Here is an 18,725-nt window from a genome sequence, read left to right as displayed (position 1 = left end):
TAACAGTAAGCATTGTTGAGGATCTGCTGATGTAGATGTACCTGGTAATTGTAGATCTGCTGAGATGTAACCAAGGTATGGCATGTTCTGGCCATCTGCACATTCGATGTTAAGTATCTGGTTGAGTGTCTGAATAGGAGTGTCAGCAAGGTACTGTCGATGGAATGACTGGCTAACTGTACTAACTGTAGAACCAGTATCTAGTAGTGCTGCTGCTTGAAATCCATTGATGACTACTGTGACTTCATTAGGGCTACCAAGTAATCCTTCTGTATCACCTGATGATTGTCGTTGTTGGTATATCTTAGCTTCAGTGTTCATCTGCTGAAAGTTGCAGGCTTTTCTGGTGTGATCCAATCTAACACAGCAGGCAAAAGCATAGTGGCCTGGTTGTCCACATCTGTAGCATATAACAGGTTCTCTGGATGGTTGAGATACATAAGTCGGAGTAGGAGCAGGTTGGTATTCAGCTTCTATCTGGTCCCAGTATGGACGTTGTCTGTTGCGTCTTCTGTGACGGCGACGTTTTCTGCGTGGTGGATAGTACTGTGGATTATAAGTGTCGTAAGAATGTAGGGTTGGTCATACATGACGTTGTAACATGGCTCATTCGGTTGTTCATACATGGCTAACGGTGTAGACTAGTGTACCTATAAACATTTAATTCATTTACCCTAATTCAAGTTCAATAGTAATGCAAAAAAAATATCAACACCACCACACTAAATGATCAAATGGAAATTTTTAATCAATACTAAAAAATAATCAACAATGTCTATCTACACTCTCAAAATCTAACTCAGTGAATGTCTAATATGTAAATAATATGATAATAAATTTAATTCATATTAACTTAAATACCAAGTCACTAAACAAAGTACATTTATTAAACGATATATATACTGTGTATCTAATACCAACTAGCAATGCTACACATAAAACATAATGTGTGTTATAATTGCTAAGTTCAACTGAGCATTGACCTATACCATGTGGGTTATAGTTCAATGTAAGTACAATACACTACAACTGTATACCGAAAAATAAATTTAAAATATAAAAGTGTATGCTATATAATATGTAGCTATGCTACTGTAATCTACAAAGTATGTTTATCACTATCAGTAATACATGTACACCATCAATGAATGCCTAAATAGTATAAGTGTACATGTCCACTGACAGACTAAGTCCGTATCCAAGTAAGCCTCGGGAAAAAAAATAAATTTAAATGTATAAATGTTAAAGTATGAAAAGGTCAAAATGTAGGACGTCAAAAAAAAATTTAAAGTCCCAAAAAGTGGATGTAAAATTTCAAAATTAAATAAGTTCTAAGTGTGTAAATGTTTCAAGTGTATGCTAAGTTTCAATGTATCAAAGTGGTATACAGTATATAATGTAAATAAATATGTCCTACCTTAAACTAGAAAACTATTCCAATAATTACACTGTTCCACAAAAGTATAATTAAATCACAATATTTCACAATGTAGAATAATAAAAGTTCAGTTTTCCAAAAGTGAAAAACAAAAATCCAAGTTACTATAAGTAACATCCGGTACTATAATGTCATCCGGTAAACTGTAAACAAACGCACGTGGACGATGATCACATGGGTCGGAATGTTAGTAAACATAAGCACGTGGTAAAGTTCATCACATGGTACCATAACGGAAGTAAACAAACACACATGGTCACTGTATACATGGACTCGAGACATCTAATGGTGGTCACTGACATCACATCTGGATCTCCACAAAAACTGGTGTGTGCCATCAACCCAACGAAACGTGGGCGCCATTTGTAGTAGGTGGTTTTCTATGCGTTAATGAATAACACCAACAAGAGCTAAGGGTTCTGATGCTTTATTGTACCAGTATGTAACTAACAAGTCTGAAATAGCAATTATACAACATATATAAATAACAAGCTATTTCATATAACATAAATATATATACGTTTACGAATATCACAGGTTATATAGTACAGAACTATAATAAATAATACCTTTAACTGTTATTAACTAAGTAGCAAGTAAAATGTATTGTAAGTAGAAAATGTTCAATGTTTACATTCAAGAAATTGACATCGGGTGTCACGTGTACTTTTACTATAGATTGACCTTTGACGATACACTAAATCGGAATGTGATAAGTAATTTATGTGTATCTGTGTATTTGTATTCAATACTGGTTTACCTAACAAACGGTATATAATAAATGTTACATCTACATTTATTAATAATGACTTCATTAAAATATATAATACGTATAATAATTAACTACATAATATCATACAACAATCATAAAGTTGCAAATATAATAATCATAAAGACTTATGATGTCAATATTATCGATTCGTTAAAAGCTCCAAATTAACGGGAGGTAAGTCATGTTTACAATACAATATAAACAATGCTAAACTATAAACAAATATACTCTTACCACTTGTGGAGTGAGTTGTACTGATACGGTTAACGGCACATCATATAAACATCACACAATCATGTGCTCTACATAATTACATTACATGGAGTCCTGAAACCAAAATACGAACATAAATACTCGGACTCTAATTATAAAAATATACAACGTAACAAATATTCTTTACTCATTCATATTTGTACTTGGTAAAAACTATTTACTACAAAACTATTACTTTATATAAATGGAAACACTTTTCCGTCTTTCACTTAATAAGCCGCCATTTATAAAATATAGACTATTCATGACAATAATCAAATAGTAATGTACACAAATTAACAATACAATTCTACCGTGGCAAATAAACCGTAGATTATCAAATCATATACTTCTAGCTTAATAAAATACTATCATGTACATCTCGTGTACTTGTGTAACATACATGCGATATGAGGAGAACGTTACAAAACAAAATAGAAACTTTACTAGAATATCATTTACGTGAAAAATACAAATAATGTTAATAAAGAAGTAACTTACAGTATTCTATAATAATGTTGTCCAAAATATATAAGGTTTACAGGTAAACTATATATGGTCAATATAATCAGACCATAAATTCAATGGACTGTCATGGCTATCGTCCCGTGGAAATGTACAGGTACAATCCTGATCCTGATCCTAAGGTCAATAATTGACACTACTGTTCTCTGTGTGCTATCTTCCTCCTCTTATGGTACACCGTTGCTCGAGGTAATATCTCGCGGTACTTTGGTATACTTGTTTAGGCGCAGGATCGGGAATCAGGGATTGCAAGTTCTTGGAATCTCCCTGATTTTGTAATATATTCCCCTACAATTTGCGATGTTGCTTCGTAGGTTTCTCTTCTTGGTGGTGCTAGTATTGACTGTATATTTGTTGGATCGATGTTAAGTAGTTCCATTTGTCTTCGCATGTCCTCTCTTTCTTGTTGGTATCTTGGGCAGTATAGCAGGAAGTGTTCTGATGTTTCTTCTTCTCCGCATTCACAATATGGCGTGAGGGATTGACCGATTTGGTTTCTGTATTTGTTAAGTCTGCTGTAGCCCGTTCTTATTTCTGACAATATTCTTCCTATTTGGTTGTTAGGCTTGTCTAGTTGTGCGTCCTTACCAACGATAGGAATTAGGTTGAAAAGCTGTCTTCCAGTTTCACTAATTGTCCATCTGCTTTGCCATTTGAGTTTTGTAGACATCTTGACTGCACATCTTACATCTGACATGGTTATGACATTATACTGATCATTTAGTGATGAGGCCTCTTTTGCAGCGTCTTTTGCCAACTGGTCCGCTATCTCGTTCCCGGCTATATTAGCATGGCTTGGGATCCAAGATAGGGTTGTTAGTATGCCGTGTCTTAAGAGCGTTCCCATGCATTCTTTGATATCAGTAATTGTGTCGATGTAGTTAGAAGATTTCCAGTTCAGAGTCAAGATGCCTACAGCAGTCTGGCTATCTGACAGTATTTTAAGCTCAGAAAACTGGTCCTTTATAGTCGTTATACAGTGCTCCAGGACCATTAGTATGGCTACTAGTTCAGCAAGAAGTATCGATCCTCTATTAGCTACTGGCCTCTTTAGACTTATGCCTTGGCTATTTCCAGAATATACTACTGCTCCTGCCCCACATGGTCCCGGGTTACCTTGACATGAACCATCAGTGAATGCCACTACTGTTGAGTCTGTGCTGTCTCCTAATAGGTCCTTTACAACCTGTTTACTTTCAACAGTTTGTTCGGCTGTTCTGTTCTTTGAGCTACCTAGACGACTCCAATAACTTGGTGATCTCCTTAGCATGACATCTACACCAGCTTTGTATGTGAATTCTGGTTCTATAAGTTTGATGTCAACTTTCGTGGCTTTGAACATGTCTATGGATTGGTTTATAGCTTTACCAAATGGAGAATCCTGTTGTTCATAGGTTGCGTTGTTTGTTAAATACTGTTCTAGTTGTTGTTTAATTGGTTCTGCTATGTTCTTTGATTGTATTTTTGCCAGTTCACGTACTGATATTTCCTCTATTCTGAGGTCTATGGGTTGTATATTGGCTTCAACTTCCATTGCCTCTCTACCTGATGTTCCTGGTAGTCCTAGGCATATTGACAAGCCTTTTCTTTGTACAGCTTCTAATTTCTTCATATTCTCTGCAGATGTTATTTGCCAGACTGGGCATGCATACTCCATGATAGATCTAACCATGCTGTTGTATATTTGGAGTAGTTTTGATCTTGATATTCCTCCCATGCCCTTAATATCTCTAATTACATATATTGCATTATTTGCCCTCTTCTGCATCAGATTGATGTGGGTGTCAAATTTAAGCTTCTCGTCTAGAGTTACTCCAAGTAGCTTCGGTGTTGGACTATATCTATAGGAGAAGGAGTTGACTTTTAATGTTTTCTGCTCTGCATCTGTGTTGCCTTTTGAGAATAGGCATACTTCACACTTTTCCAGGTTTACATTAATTCTCCATTTTTCTGTCCATTTTAAAATAGTTTTGACATCCTCTGAAGTTCTTTCTTTCATTTCCTTTATGTCTTTCCCCTTATGCCATAGAGTGCCATCATCTGCAAACTTGCAATTTTCTCCTTTTGTGTTATCCATTATATCAGCTATGAATATGTTAAACAAGGTGGGTGATAGTACTGACCCTTGTGGCAAGCCGATTTTGGTATCAAATTGTTCTCCAAAGAAGTTATTCAGCATACATCTGGCTGTTCGATTTGTGAGAAAGCTGTTTATCCATAACCAGGTTTTTCCCTTTATCCCAAGTTTATGCAGCTTGATCATTAACCCCTCACGCCATATTGAGTCATATGCCTTTTCAAGGTCCACTAGCCATGCAAGAGTTGATTCATCCTCATTGAAACCATCAGCTATTGTTTGGACTAACCGAAGTAGAGCATTGGTGGTTGAGTGATTCTTTCTGAACCCTTCTTGAGTTAAATCAATCAATCTGTGACCCTCAATATATGCCACAATGCGTTCTAGGATGACTCTCTCCATTAGTTTGCATATAATGCAAGTTAGGCTGATTGGTCTGTAAGAAGAGGATGAGTAATAGCTGGTTTTTCCTGGTTTTCTTAGAAATTTTACATCTGCCATTTTCCATTCTGTTGGTAATTCCCCTTTTTGCCATATGATGTTCATCATTGTTACTAAGGCTTCTGTAAATTTGTCACCTGCATGCTTATAGAATTCAGCAAACTGCTGATCTGGTCCTGGGGCAGTCCCCGTGCGAAGGCGGTATATAGCTGCTTCTACCTCGTCTTTGTCTATTTCTCTATCAAAGCCTTCTCTATGTTGATCTGTTTCATTTGCTGCCTGATACATGTTATTTAGTTCTTTGTATTCTTTGTTGATACTATCATAAAATTCTTTATCAAATGACTCATCCTTTAGGTGGCTACCTCCAAAGAAAATTTTTTGTAGAAGTTCAACTTTACTTTTGTTGTCAAATATTGGATCTTTATTTTCAACAATTAATGGGAGTACTGAGTTATCTTCTGTTTTCCTGGACATCTTTTTGTACGTGTTCCAGAAGTCTTTTGAGTTTTTAGCCTGATTTAGTTGGTTTACGAGGTTATTACTCCATTCTTCTTGTGCATCTTCCTTTGCCTTGTCAAAGTTGTCTTCTGCAATGATGAGTCTTTGTTTGTTTTGTGGAATGTTCCTCATTCTGTATTGTTTCTGGCAGTGATTTAGGTGTTTTTTGGCAGATGTTACTGAGCTACTCCACCAGCATGGCTTTTGGTGTTTTCTTGGTTTAATTTCTTTATATGGGATCATTTCTTTTTGTGTTGCATTTATGATGTCAGCAAATGACTGGTAAATATGGTCAACTGAGTTGTTATTTGCTGGCCTGTTTTCCAACCATTCACCAAACCTTTCTTCTGTGACACGTTTCCACTCTTCCCAATCTACCTTGTTAAGTTGCCATATTTTCTTTGGTGTTCCCCAATTATCTTCAGAGCAAACACGTAGATTAGTAAGGATACTGATATGGTCAGATCTGATGGTCTCGTGTGAAAGAGTGTCGCAACTTATCATATTATGTTGGAAATTGGAGTTCATCAGCATAAGATCTATAACAGAGTCTGAATTCCTTCGTGTTGGCTGGCCATCGTTTATGCAGATCATGTCTTGTTTGGTTAGCATGTTCTCTATTAGTTCACCAGCTTTGTTAGTTTTGATGTTTCTCCATTCTTGACTTTTGGCGTTTAAGTCTCCTGCAATAATCAAGGGAATATTGCTTTTTACGTCTTCGAGTTTAGAACACAGTTTTTCTATTTGGTCAGATCTTTCTGGTGGTATGTATGGGCACAGCAGTGCAAACTTTATGCCTTTGTCAGTTGTAATATTTACTGCTACTGATTCATATTCCAAGCTGTTATAGATGTCTGTTTCAATAGCAACAAATTTTCCATTGTTTTCCCTCACACATATTGCTACTCCTCCACCTTTTCTGCCTATCCTGGGTTTATCAAAGACTTTCCAGTTTAAAAAAAAAAAAAAACAAAACAAAGGAAATTAAACTTGACCGCGAAAATATTAACAGCCAATCAAATACAATGATTCAAGTAAATCCCTAATGAATATTCATAGCAAACAACGTGAATATTACTATACATAAAAGTAAGGTTTTGCAAGTAATGATTTAACCAAAATATACAGTATTCAAAATATGTAATTAAGCTTTATAATAAATATAGTAATTAAATAGATGATTTTTACAATATATAAAATGATCATAAAAATCACTCTGCTACACATATATTCATCCGTATAAAAGCGGCACATGTATTTTATTTTAATATCCTTATACTTCTCATCATGCCGGGTACAAGATAATTGAGTTGCTGCATGCAAAGAACTTAGAATATTACTTAAAACAAAATATCAGTATAATATTTCGACCCCACTATTTGAAGTTAACAAAACATTTATTTATTTCTTTTGACCAAAGGTTTGTAAACTATACAAATCATTGTTTTTACGTTCGTAGTAACCATAGGCGGATCCAGGGGGGGGGGGGGCTGGGGGGCACGGGCCCTCCCTTTCGTAGGAAAATTTTGGTTGATTATATAGGGAATCATTGAAGCATGACTGGAGCGGGTCCCCCTCTTAGGTCAGTCAGCGCCCCCCCCCCCCCTAGGAAAAGTTCTGGATCCGCCACTGAGTAACATAGTAAATTCCATTGTCGGTCACCTGTGTCAATTCACGTGCACACTGACTACATTGTTGTTGTATTTAAATCTTTCGGCCAATGAAATTAGACGTAACAAGTTGTTTGTTTGTGGTACGCCAAAATGTTATCAATGAACTATCAAACGCTAAAGTCGACTGCATTTCAGTATATATTTTCTTTTATCATATACTTAGACTAAATAACATATAATTTTTACTGTATGATAATAAAATTAAATTAAAGTAAACTCCATATTTTTCGAATTGGTGCTTAGCGAGCTGATATGAAAAGTTTATCACATGCTTCGATTGTTATCACATGCATTTCCGTAACGTTATCACATGGCATTCCGGTGATACTCGGTAAATTCCGGAAATTACACCTCAGTGCTACGTTTTCAGAGAAAAACATTACAAAGTAGTGTACAAAACAATTATTTGGATACTGGAAAGTATATTATTGTGTAAAATAATAAAAATCAAAAAAACAAAAAACAATTACATGTATTATATTAAATAAATGCATTTATTAAAAGTTTCAAATATAACTTAGAAAGTAACTATAAAAAAGTTAACTTTTCCAAAACGTGTTCATTATGTATATTGTTGAATTATTTTTTTTTTTTGTCGATTCGTCCATATTAAAATATTTTCCTCTTTATTGAGACATATGCTAGAAAGATTTCATATCGAATGTACTAAATCTGGGGTCCGACATCCGTGAACTTTTTAATCTTTGAACTTCTGTTGTAGAACCACGTAAAAGGATCAATATATGAAGCATATGATAATAAAAAGATTATAACATGGCATTTTTCATATCTCATGTATTATCAGCCCTCGGTCAATATCAGCCCTCGAGCCATGCGGCTCTTGGGCTGATACTGAACTTAGGGCTGATAATACATGCGATATGAAAAATGCCATGTAATAATCTGATATTATCAAATATATGTACCTTTCCCAGCAGTTCATGCTCTGACAGGTTCTAACAGCTCATCATCTATCTTTGTTCTTAAGAAAACTCATTTTAACGCTTTCGAAATCATCAATAGATGGCAGGTATATCACAAATTAAACAAAATTCATCTTGACACGTAGATCTGTGCTGCAAGAAAACTCTAAAGTGTCCGAAACCAAAAATAAGTATGTATAAGTCTAATCAAGATGATTTGAGCAAGCTACACCAAAAAGATTGCCATCGTGTCACGCCTATCACCAAGTGCATCGTCATTCAAACTACATGTTCTGAAAGCTGGCAAACAAAGACATGGCGACGTAACAAACAAATACGGCAGTATGTTTACCCAAGTATAAGTACGGATGACAAAAGAGTATTAATACGTCATACTTTCTTCAGGATTTAATAAAGGAGATGTCCGGTAAGGACCGATTTTGGCCTCAAATTTCAGGTTTATCTGACGAAAGAGTTTGACCACTTTTTTAATACTTAAGTGTCTATTTCATTTGAATCAAATAGTTTATGTGAAAGATTTTAACTGATTTAGTCATTAAAAACGATCCGATTCAAGCTCAAATATGAAAAATATACCAAATATGACGAAAAATGTCACTTTTCAGATGATTTTTGTCAAATATGAAAGTGGCCGCATCCGTGTTCATCCTCAACCTTTATATATGTTATGTATTATCATCAAATACAACTTACATTTCAATAAAAAGGATGAACACGAATGCGGCCACTTTCATTTAACAGGAAAACCGTCTAAAATTTAACTAAAATGCTAGAATTGTGAACATTTCAGCAATTTAGCATGATTTAATGGTGCTAGTACCCGATATATGTGCATTGTATTGTCAAAAAACAGCCCATATTTATGTGGCAGAAGCATTATACTGTACAATAAATAACTAAAAGTTTACATTTTAACAATTGTGTTAAACTGCTATATTTCGGGGCCAAAAAGGGGTCTTACTGGACCTACTCCTTTGTTCTTGTGAAGGAAAAATATATGCATTAGGGAACTTGTGCATGTACTGAAATCATTGTAAGCATCTGTTACACAGAATTATGTCAGTAACAGCGAAGTATCAGGAATTGTTCCAGTAAAGCAAAAGCCTCACAGGCTCAGTTTTAAAATATGGATTTCGACTGTCGTATATTGTTAAAAATCACAAAATAGAAAATTGCATAATTTGTAATAAATTAAATTTTTATTTCGTTTCTTTTATAAAAATGGACTATTCACAGAAGCTCCTCCAGAATGCAAAAAAAATATATATATAGTAAATAAAGGCAACAGTAGTATACCGCTGTTCAAACTCATAAATCCATGGACAAAAAACAAAATCGGGGTAACAAACCAAAACTGAGGGAAACGCATAAATATAAGAGGAGAACAACTACACAACATTACAATGTAACTAACACACACAGAAACGGACCAAGCATCAGACAAAATCCCACGAGAATAACAAATATAACATCAAAACCAAATACATGAATTTGGGATAGACAAGTACCATGACACGTCTTATCGCAATGTCAAATTACACTAAAAAATAAGAGAACAAACGACGCAACGTTAAATTGTAACACACACAAAAACGAACTATAATATAACAATGGCCATATTCCTGACTTGGTACTGGACATTTTTAAAGGAAAAAATTGTGGGTTGAACCTGGTTTTGAGGCATGCCAAACCTCGCACTTTAATGGCAATGTTAAATATAACATAGAAATGACAACATAATATTACAGGACTACAATACAAATAAATAGGAAAACATATTAGACAAAGAAACACATGATTAATGAATAACAAAAAGCATCAGGTTTAAAATTTAATACGCCAAAAACGCGCCTCGTCCACACAAGACTCACCAGTGACGCCCAGATATAAAAGATCGAAAGCGAAAAAAAAGGTACAAAATTGTACAGCACTGAAGATCAAAAGTTGAAAAAGGTTGTGTCAAATACCGCTAAGTTTTTATGCAAGGGATAAGAACATCCTTATTATTTAGAACAATTAATGCTATTGCAAACAGTAAATTTTATCAAATGAATATAACAGATATATACATAATGAAACTGAAGTATTAACTCATTACATAAAACAAACACGAATACATAATGAATGACCAACACAGAATAGACACACCCGACTCAGTCCAGGCCTCAACGTAGTAAATTATGAAAATGACGTCACATACGATGGTGAAAAGGCATTAAAAATTACGTCACATACGATGGTGAAAAGGCATTATGAAATTTCTGAAACAGCAGAAAAATTACGTCACATATGAAAAACTATATCTCAAAAGTAAGATAGAATTAGGATTGATTAAAGATTAAAATAGAACTAAATACTGATATTGCATTTATATATGTGCAGTTTGTTATGAATCCAACTTCAAACGTAAATTATCGTACAGATTATGTTGACCAAAATTAAATCTAATAAATGACGGCGGTGATTAATTTTTGTTTGACACATAAATATAATAGAAAAGACGTCAACACATTTGACAAAATCCGATGAGAATTACAAATATAACATTAAACATTTAAACTAAATACATGAATTTGGGATAGACAAGTACCGTAACACGTCTTATAATAATGCGAATTCACACTCAGCAAAACAGTCACAATCGGGAATAAGTCACGTTTGGTAATTAAAAGATTAGACGACTTAATGACAAACCACAATCTACCATGTGGTAAAAATGTCCTTAGCTAGTTTGGTTAAACACACATCGTATGGATCCACCAATTCGTGATGGTGTCCATAAAATTTACGGAGTGTCAATTTTAATCTGTCCTCCTCATAACTTTGTTGGAGAAGTTTCTGCGTAAGTAGCACACTCCTGTATATGAAGTCCGTATAGTGTGAACAAGCACGTGAATAACGTATCAATTGTGATATGTAAACACCATACGAAGGGGCAGATGGTATGTTACTGCTGAGAAATGGGAAATTGATAATTGGGAAGTTGAAATCGTCCCGTTTGTCATAGATTTTCGTGTGAAGTCGTCCATCTACGTCAATATTGAGGAAAAGATCAAGGTATGAAGCAGTCCTTCTAGTATCAGTAGTATCCTTAATTTCAAGTTCACTGGGATATATGAGATGTAAGTATTGGCTGAAGTATGGGTTATTCAATGATAGAACATCATCAATATATCGGAAAGTAAAATTAAAGAATTTCGCAATGTGCTTTTTCTTTTTGTCTTTTAGAAGGTTTTGAAAGAATGCTGCTTCATACGAGTACAAAAACAAATCAGCCAGCAGGGGTGCACAATTAGTACCAATTGGAATACCGATTGTCTGTTGAAATATAAATCCTCCAAACTCAACAAATATATTGTCGATCAAAAAGTCCAGCATTTTGATAATATCATCTTCAGTATATTTTCTGGAAGATTCAGTGTGATTCTTCACAAAATATGAATTATTGTAACCCAATATATGTTTAGCAAAGCTATATTCCGAAAATTATAGTAGTTGATAAATAGAGAATATATCTAAGTTTTGAATACTGGTAAGACATTAACATGATTAATGCTTGCATTTTTAACTGCAAAACTTTTGACTGCACAAATGTGAGTGAAAATAAATGCAGTCGTAATAAAAAATATGTTAAGAAATTAAAGTGTTTGTAAAGTATATAATTCCAAATGTCAAAATAAAGGTCACCGTGGGACCTAACTTTAGTTTGTAAATCACCGCATTCTTATTTTGCATCTGGGATCAGTTTCACAACAAATCTTACGACTAAAGCTGGTCGTAAGTCAAGAATAGTTCAGTTTACTTACGATTAATCTTGTCTTAAGTTTTTTTATGAAACTGACTTCTGTATCTGAAATTTGGTAAACCTTAGTTTTGCAGCTATAAATGTCGCGGGCAGGATTCCATTATGATTGGATCCATATCATAGTGACCTGATTTTAGTTTATGACCATCCCCTATTATATGATGTATATGCATACTTAGTTTGGAAAACCCGGGTTCAACGGTTCAACAGATATGGACCGGACACAAAACAGACAAGCACGAATCAAACAATGTTTGAAAACTTGACGGCTAAAATGTCAATGTCAATGTCAAAATTAACTGATTTAATTTATGAAGAACCACGTGCCATCCCATAATACATCTCTGAACTAAGTGTGTTTAACATCAGTTCTATAGTTCAAAGCAATGCATTTTATATTTGAAATCACTGGTTTTTGTATATCTGTATACATGTATAAGCTACCTGATTTAATTCCATTTCGACACGGTCCTCAAACAAGTGGGGACCGACGGACGGACAGACTTAAAATGTGATTCATATATCCTCTTTAACTTTGCTTGTGGGTGTATTAAACATTTAAGGTAGTGATTTCCGATCTTGACACGGTTTGTAGGCTGTTAACAAACAGGAGACTATTGTCACTGTCACTGTCACGTCTACTTTTTACTCTCTTTATTGCGTTTTTACTCGTCGAACTTACAAATATTTCATCATATTTTTAGCTTACCTGGCCGAAAGGCCAAGTGAGCTTTTCTCATCACTTGGCGTCCGACGTCCGTCGTCCGTCGTCGTCGTCCTGCGTTAACTTTTACAAAAATCTTCTCCTCTGAAACTACTGGGCCAAATTCAACCAAACTTGGCCAGAATCATCATTGGGGTATCTAGTTTAAAAAATGTGTCCGGTGCTCAGCCCAACCAACCAAGATGGCCGCCATGGCTAAAAATAGAACATAGGGGTAAAATGCAGTTTTTGGCTTATAACTCAAAAACCAAAGCATTTAGAGCAAATCTGACATGGGATAATATTGTTCATCAGGTCACAATCTATCTGCCCTGGAATTTTCAGATGAATCGGATAATCGGTTGTTGGGTTGCTGCCCCTGAAATGGTAATTTTAAGGAAATTTTGCTGTTTTTGGTTATTGTCTTGAATATTATTATAGATAGAGATAAACTGTAAACAGCAATAATGTTCAGTTGACCACTTTAGGAGTTATTGCCCTTTATAGTCAATTTTTAACCATTTTTCGTAAATCTTGGTAATCTTTTAGAAAAATCTTCTCCTCTGAAACTACTGGGCCAAATTTAACCAAACTTGGCCATAATCATCATTGGGGTATCTAGTTAAAAGAATGTGTCCGGTGACCCGACCAACCAACCATGATGGCCGCCATGGCTAAAAATAGAACATAGGGGTAAAATGCAGTTTTTGGCTTATAACTAAAAACCAAAGCATTTAGAGCAAATCTGACAGGCAGTAAAATTGATGATCAGGTCACGATCTATCTGCCCTGGAATTTTCAGATGAATCGGATAATCGGTTGTTAGGTTGCTGCCCCTAAATTGGTAATTTTGAGGAAATTTTGCTGTTTTTTTGTTATTATCTTGAATATTATTATAGATAGAGATAAACTGTAAGCAGCAATAATGTACAGCAAAGTAAGAACTAAAAATAAGTCAGTATGACCAAAATAGTCAATTGACCCCCTAAGGAGTTATTGCCCTTCATAGTCAATTTTTAACAATTTTCTTAAAATTTTAAGATTTTCAATAACATTTTCCACAGAAAGTACTGTTATAGATAGAGATAATTGTAAGCAGCAAGAATGTTTAGTAAAGTAAGATCTACAAACACATCACCATCACCAAAACACAATTTTGTCATGAATCCATCTGTGTCCATTGTTTAATATTCACATAGACTAAGGTGAGCGACACATGCTCTTTAGAGCCTCTAGTTTTATTTTGCATGGCAAACCACCAATTATAGTAAATATTAACACATTTAAGGTCAAATATTTGTTATTATACGTATTTTTGTAGAAAGCACCGTTATACCTATAGCAGAGTGAAAACGTCAAAATGACGTCAATTATCGCAAAACAATAAACGATGTGCCACTAAGAATCAGAAGACGTTATCATAGTATCGTATAAAGTAAAATTTGAATTAACTATATTACCAGCTGCTTCAAATAAGACAATAATACTACAAAAGTGTTATTCGGTCAATTTTTTTATGAATGACCTTTGACCCCAATTTAAATAAAATTGCATCATATTTCACTTTTACGACCGGGAAAAATGGAATCTACACATGTTTTCCTTTCGAATGATATATAATATAGCTGTGTATAAGATAGGTGCATTAAAAATATTTTTTAGGTCTGAATGTCACTCGCCTAAAGTGGGTGGTAAACAGTATTTTTATAGACCAAATTGACATGTAAACAAGAAAAAATAACATAGAAAATAAGATTAACCAATCCATCAATTCCACATTACCACCATAGCAATTCAGCAAAGCTACATGTATCAATAAGAAAGTGTCACAATGCCATCATCGCACCTCGGCTTAATCAAAATTTCACTTCTGCGTTAACCCATTGCACATCACCATGACATTCGAGTTTCAGAATCATACATGTGGGATTACAATGTTACTTTTGAATTTCTTTGTCCTCAACAACAAAATATTAATAAAATATAAAACCTAATTATTTAGTAATTTGGATTATGAGGAAGTTTATATTAGTTAGACAAAACACATGAACATGTACATATGCTTTAAAAATGACATGTATAGTATATCAAACAATTAAAACTAGAGAAAGGTGACAGTTGAGGATGCAAGCAGAAATTGTTTCCTTTATTAGTTATAATGAGTTATTTGAGAAGGGAAAAAGATAACTGTTTAAATATGTATTCTGATATTATGTGATTTTCAATGGCTTAAAGTTCCCTACCTATGGTCTCTCCATCCACTTTTACACACTTTTTTATGCCCCATTTATGAGCATTTTGTTTTTCGGTTTATGCGTTCGATTCCTCTATCTATCTTTCTTCAGGTTAAAATTTTTGGTCAATGTAGATTTTGATGACGTTGAAGTCCAATGATATGATCTTTCTAAATTTAATGCCAAATTAGAGTTTTGATCCCAATTTCATGGTCCACTGAACATGGAAAATGATAGTGCGAGTGAGGCATCCATGAACTAGACTATTGTTTCTTCATGCTTTAAGATATTGATATAATATTGTTTTATCATGACCAGTTACAGATCCAGTTTAAATTTTGTTCCGATTTGATAATTTTGTGCAGATTTATGGTCCTTGGTTTTAGAAAAAAAAATTTACATAAGGGGCCCAAATAATCAGTTTTCAAACAATAACTTATGTTTAATTGTATAAATCTCTCTGAAATTAAACCACAAGTGTCCATACCATGAAGAGATATTTAGTAATGACTGTTGGGGTAATGGCTCAAAATGTTTCAGAATTAGGGGCAAAAAATGGGAAAAACTACTATTTCTGTTCAATGGACAATTAAGACCATTTAAAAGCAGTGTAAGGGAGGTAATTCTAAAACATTTAACATACAATGTTGGGTATGTTCGGATTTACCTCCCTTACACTACTTGTATATTATGTATAAAGAAATGTCAGATTTTGGACTAATTGCAAAACAGGGGGTGGTAGGAGTTTCAATTTTTTTTCTTCAAATTTCTCAAATTTCAAATTTTTGAAAAGTTAAAAAAAGAAATCTTTAATTGCACAACATTGCGCAATAGATTTGTAAGATCTTGACATTTGTTTTTTGTCAGAAACTCATATAATGTCAAAAATATGATTGCAATCCAAATTAAGAGCTTGAATGTTGTGTTCATACTTGCCCCAACTGTTCAGGACTCACAGAATGCTTGTTAATATACAGATGTTCATGTATCACTGTAAGTAATAATAAAATTATCCTTAAAGGGATTAATTAATTTTGCTTGTTTTAAAATAAAGATATATTGATAGTTTCATTGTAGTTGCTATTATAATAAACTTTGCATCTTGCTTTATTTCAGAATCTGACATGGAAAGAAACTAGTTTAAAGAAGGGAAAAAAAGATTAAGAAATAGACTTTAACTTGTGTTACATTTTATGATACTATTTACAAATTTTTAAAATATATTCTGTTACCAAAGATAAGAATTTATTATCAATTATGCCATTTTAAGAAAACGTGCATGTATAGACATTGGTTTAAACTTAAGCTGACGGGATGGTTAAGGGGTTCTCATCTTGATGATATAATTTGTAAGCGCTCTTAAAAATCCTAAAAAAAAACACAACATCAAAGTGAAAACTGTATAGTTGTCGATTTTTTATTGATTGAAACGTAATAAAAAGAAGTGAAAAAGGCCAGATGAAGCACAAAGTTGAAGAGCATTGAGGATCCACAATTCCATAACTTGGCTAAAGATGGTAACAGTGAGACTACATCAGTAAAATACAAACCCTTCTTCTTTTCAATGAACTATCGTGAGACTCAATCCATCTTTTGATTTTTCTTTTCCTATAAGGAACAGTTAAAGAAATGCTATCATTTTCGAAGATGAACTGAAAAGATTTCCTAGGTTTATACCCCTAGTTTAATATGGGTTTATATTGCTTAATCTTTGCGTGTTTTGTATTGGTATTTTCCTATTTACTTCAAATTATCTTCATTACGTTTGCTTTCTAAAGAAATGAAGTGTTGGTGATTCCCCATTTACATTCTCAATTTTATTGTCATGGGTTTGTTTTTATAATTTAAAAACCAGTAATTACTTGGCTGAAATTCGTCTGTTAAAGGGGCACTAGCTGTCAAATTCATTGTAACCGATTTGACTCAAATCTCATATTTGGTTTAGAACAATGTAAAACATTTATCCAAACTATCAAAAGTCTAAAATAAACAGTTTACAGAGCATGGGGTAGATAATATATAGGTTCGTTTCGTGTGTATTTTAGTCCAGACGTCATCTAATTAACTATCGATTTGACCTCAGAATGAGATGACCATATAAGCGATGTAAACAAAAATAAAGATACGAATAGATGAAACCAACACGTGCAATTGGATTTTTATAGGTCTGTTTGATTTTATTTTATAGATTAAAAATAGATGTTTCTCATTGTTTTTAACCATATAAGAATGATTTTATGTGCATCGAATTAGTAATCAAATGATTTACCGTAGTTTCATTTTCATTGTTGACATTCTTTTTCTTTAAATAACCAGTACACGTACAATGCTTGCGTTGTCAATCTCTAGCTAGGGGTTAACTTGAAGTTCACATGAATACCGGTTAGAATGATGATGACGTTTTCACTTGCAAGTGAATCAGTCAAAAATTATGTTTAATCGCTTATTTCAACAAAATTAAAGGAAATTGATTGCTAAAAGCAAATTATTATTTCATTATTCCAATTTGATTAATGATTGATCTAAAAAAATCATACTTTATTTTTATATATATATCGTAGCTTGTGCCCCTTTAATTTGACAGAGATATATGCGCTTTACTAGAGTTTGGATTTCCTGTTGGTTATGATTATAAAAAACATATTCATGGTGCTTCTTGTACTGTACAAAATCATAAAGGGGCGATACAATTTTCTAGTGACATTGATAAATATCTTCAAAAAGAAATAGAAAAAAGGCTTTATTGGGTCCTTTTCATTCGAACCCATTTTCTCACGAAATCATCATTTCACCTCTGAACAGCGTTCCTTAAAAGGATACTGTGGAAAGACGTGTTATTTTAGATCTTAGTACTCATGGAGGTGGAGGTGTCAATGGTGGTATAAACAAGGATTTATATTTAGGTGAAGAAGTTCATTTAAAGTATCCAAACGTTGATGCTTTGGTTGAAATCATTAAAAGCAAGGGTCCTGGTTGCCTTTGTTTCAAACGGGATTTGAGTCGTGCTTACCGCCAAATAAATATAGATCCACACGATGTTCATTTAGTAGGTTACCGCTGGAGAGATCATTTGTATTTTGACCGTGTGTTATCTATGGGTCTATGTTCAGCAGCGCAAATTTGCCAACGTTTCACCAATGCAGTCGCATATATATATAGATTAAAGGGTTTTGACATTATTAACTATCTTGACGATTTCGCGGGTGCAGAAACGTCTGAAAACGCCTTTAAAGCTTTTAAGGAGCTTGAAAATTTATTTCTGTCTTGTGGTATAGAGGAATCTACCCATAAGGCCTTCTCATCATCCCACAGAATGGAATTTTTAGGTATTATTTGCGATACAGTCAAGTTAACTTTAGG

At 33.9% G+C, this 18,725-nt stretch overlaps 1 long non-coding RNA gene across 1 annotated transcript; it reads right to left on the bottom strand.

The window, feature by feature from the left end:
* Positions 1-909: 909 nt before the first annotated feature.
* On the bottom strand, positions 910-3,090 carry LOC143042844 (uncharacterized). Its single transcript, XR_012968143.1, has 3 exons — positions 2,964-3,090; positions 2,445-2,537; positions 910-1,893 (listed from the first exon to the last, which is right to left on the bottom strand). It is a non-coding gene; the product is annotated as an uncharacterized LOC143042844 (long non-coding RNA).
* Positions 3,091-18,725: the final 15,635 nt, after the last annotated feature.

Source organism: Mytilus galloprovincialis, chromosome 8 (genome assembly GCF_965363235.1).
Source record: "Mytilus galloprovincialis chromosome 8, xbMytGall1.hap1.1, whole genome shotgun sequence".
In the NCBI taxonomy this organism is placed as follows: Eukaryota; Metazoa; Mollusca; class Bivalvia; order Mytilida; family Mytilidae; genus Mytilus; species Mytilus galloprovincialis.
This window is presented reverse-complemented; position numbering and strand designations above follow the sequence as displayed.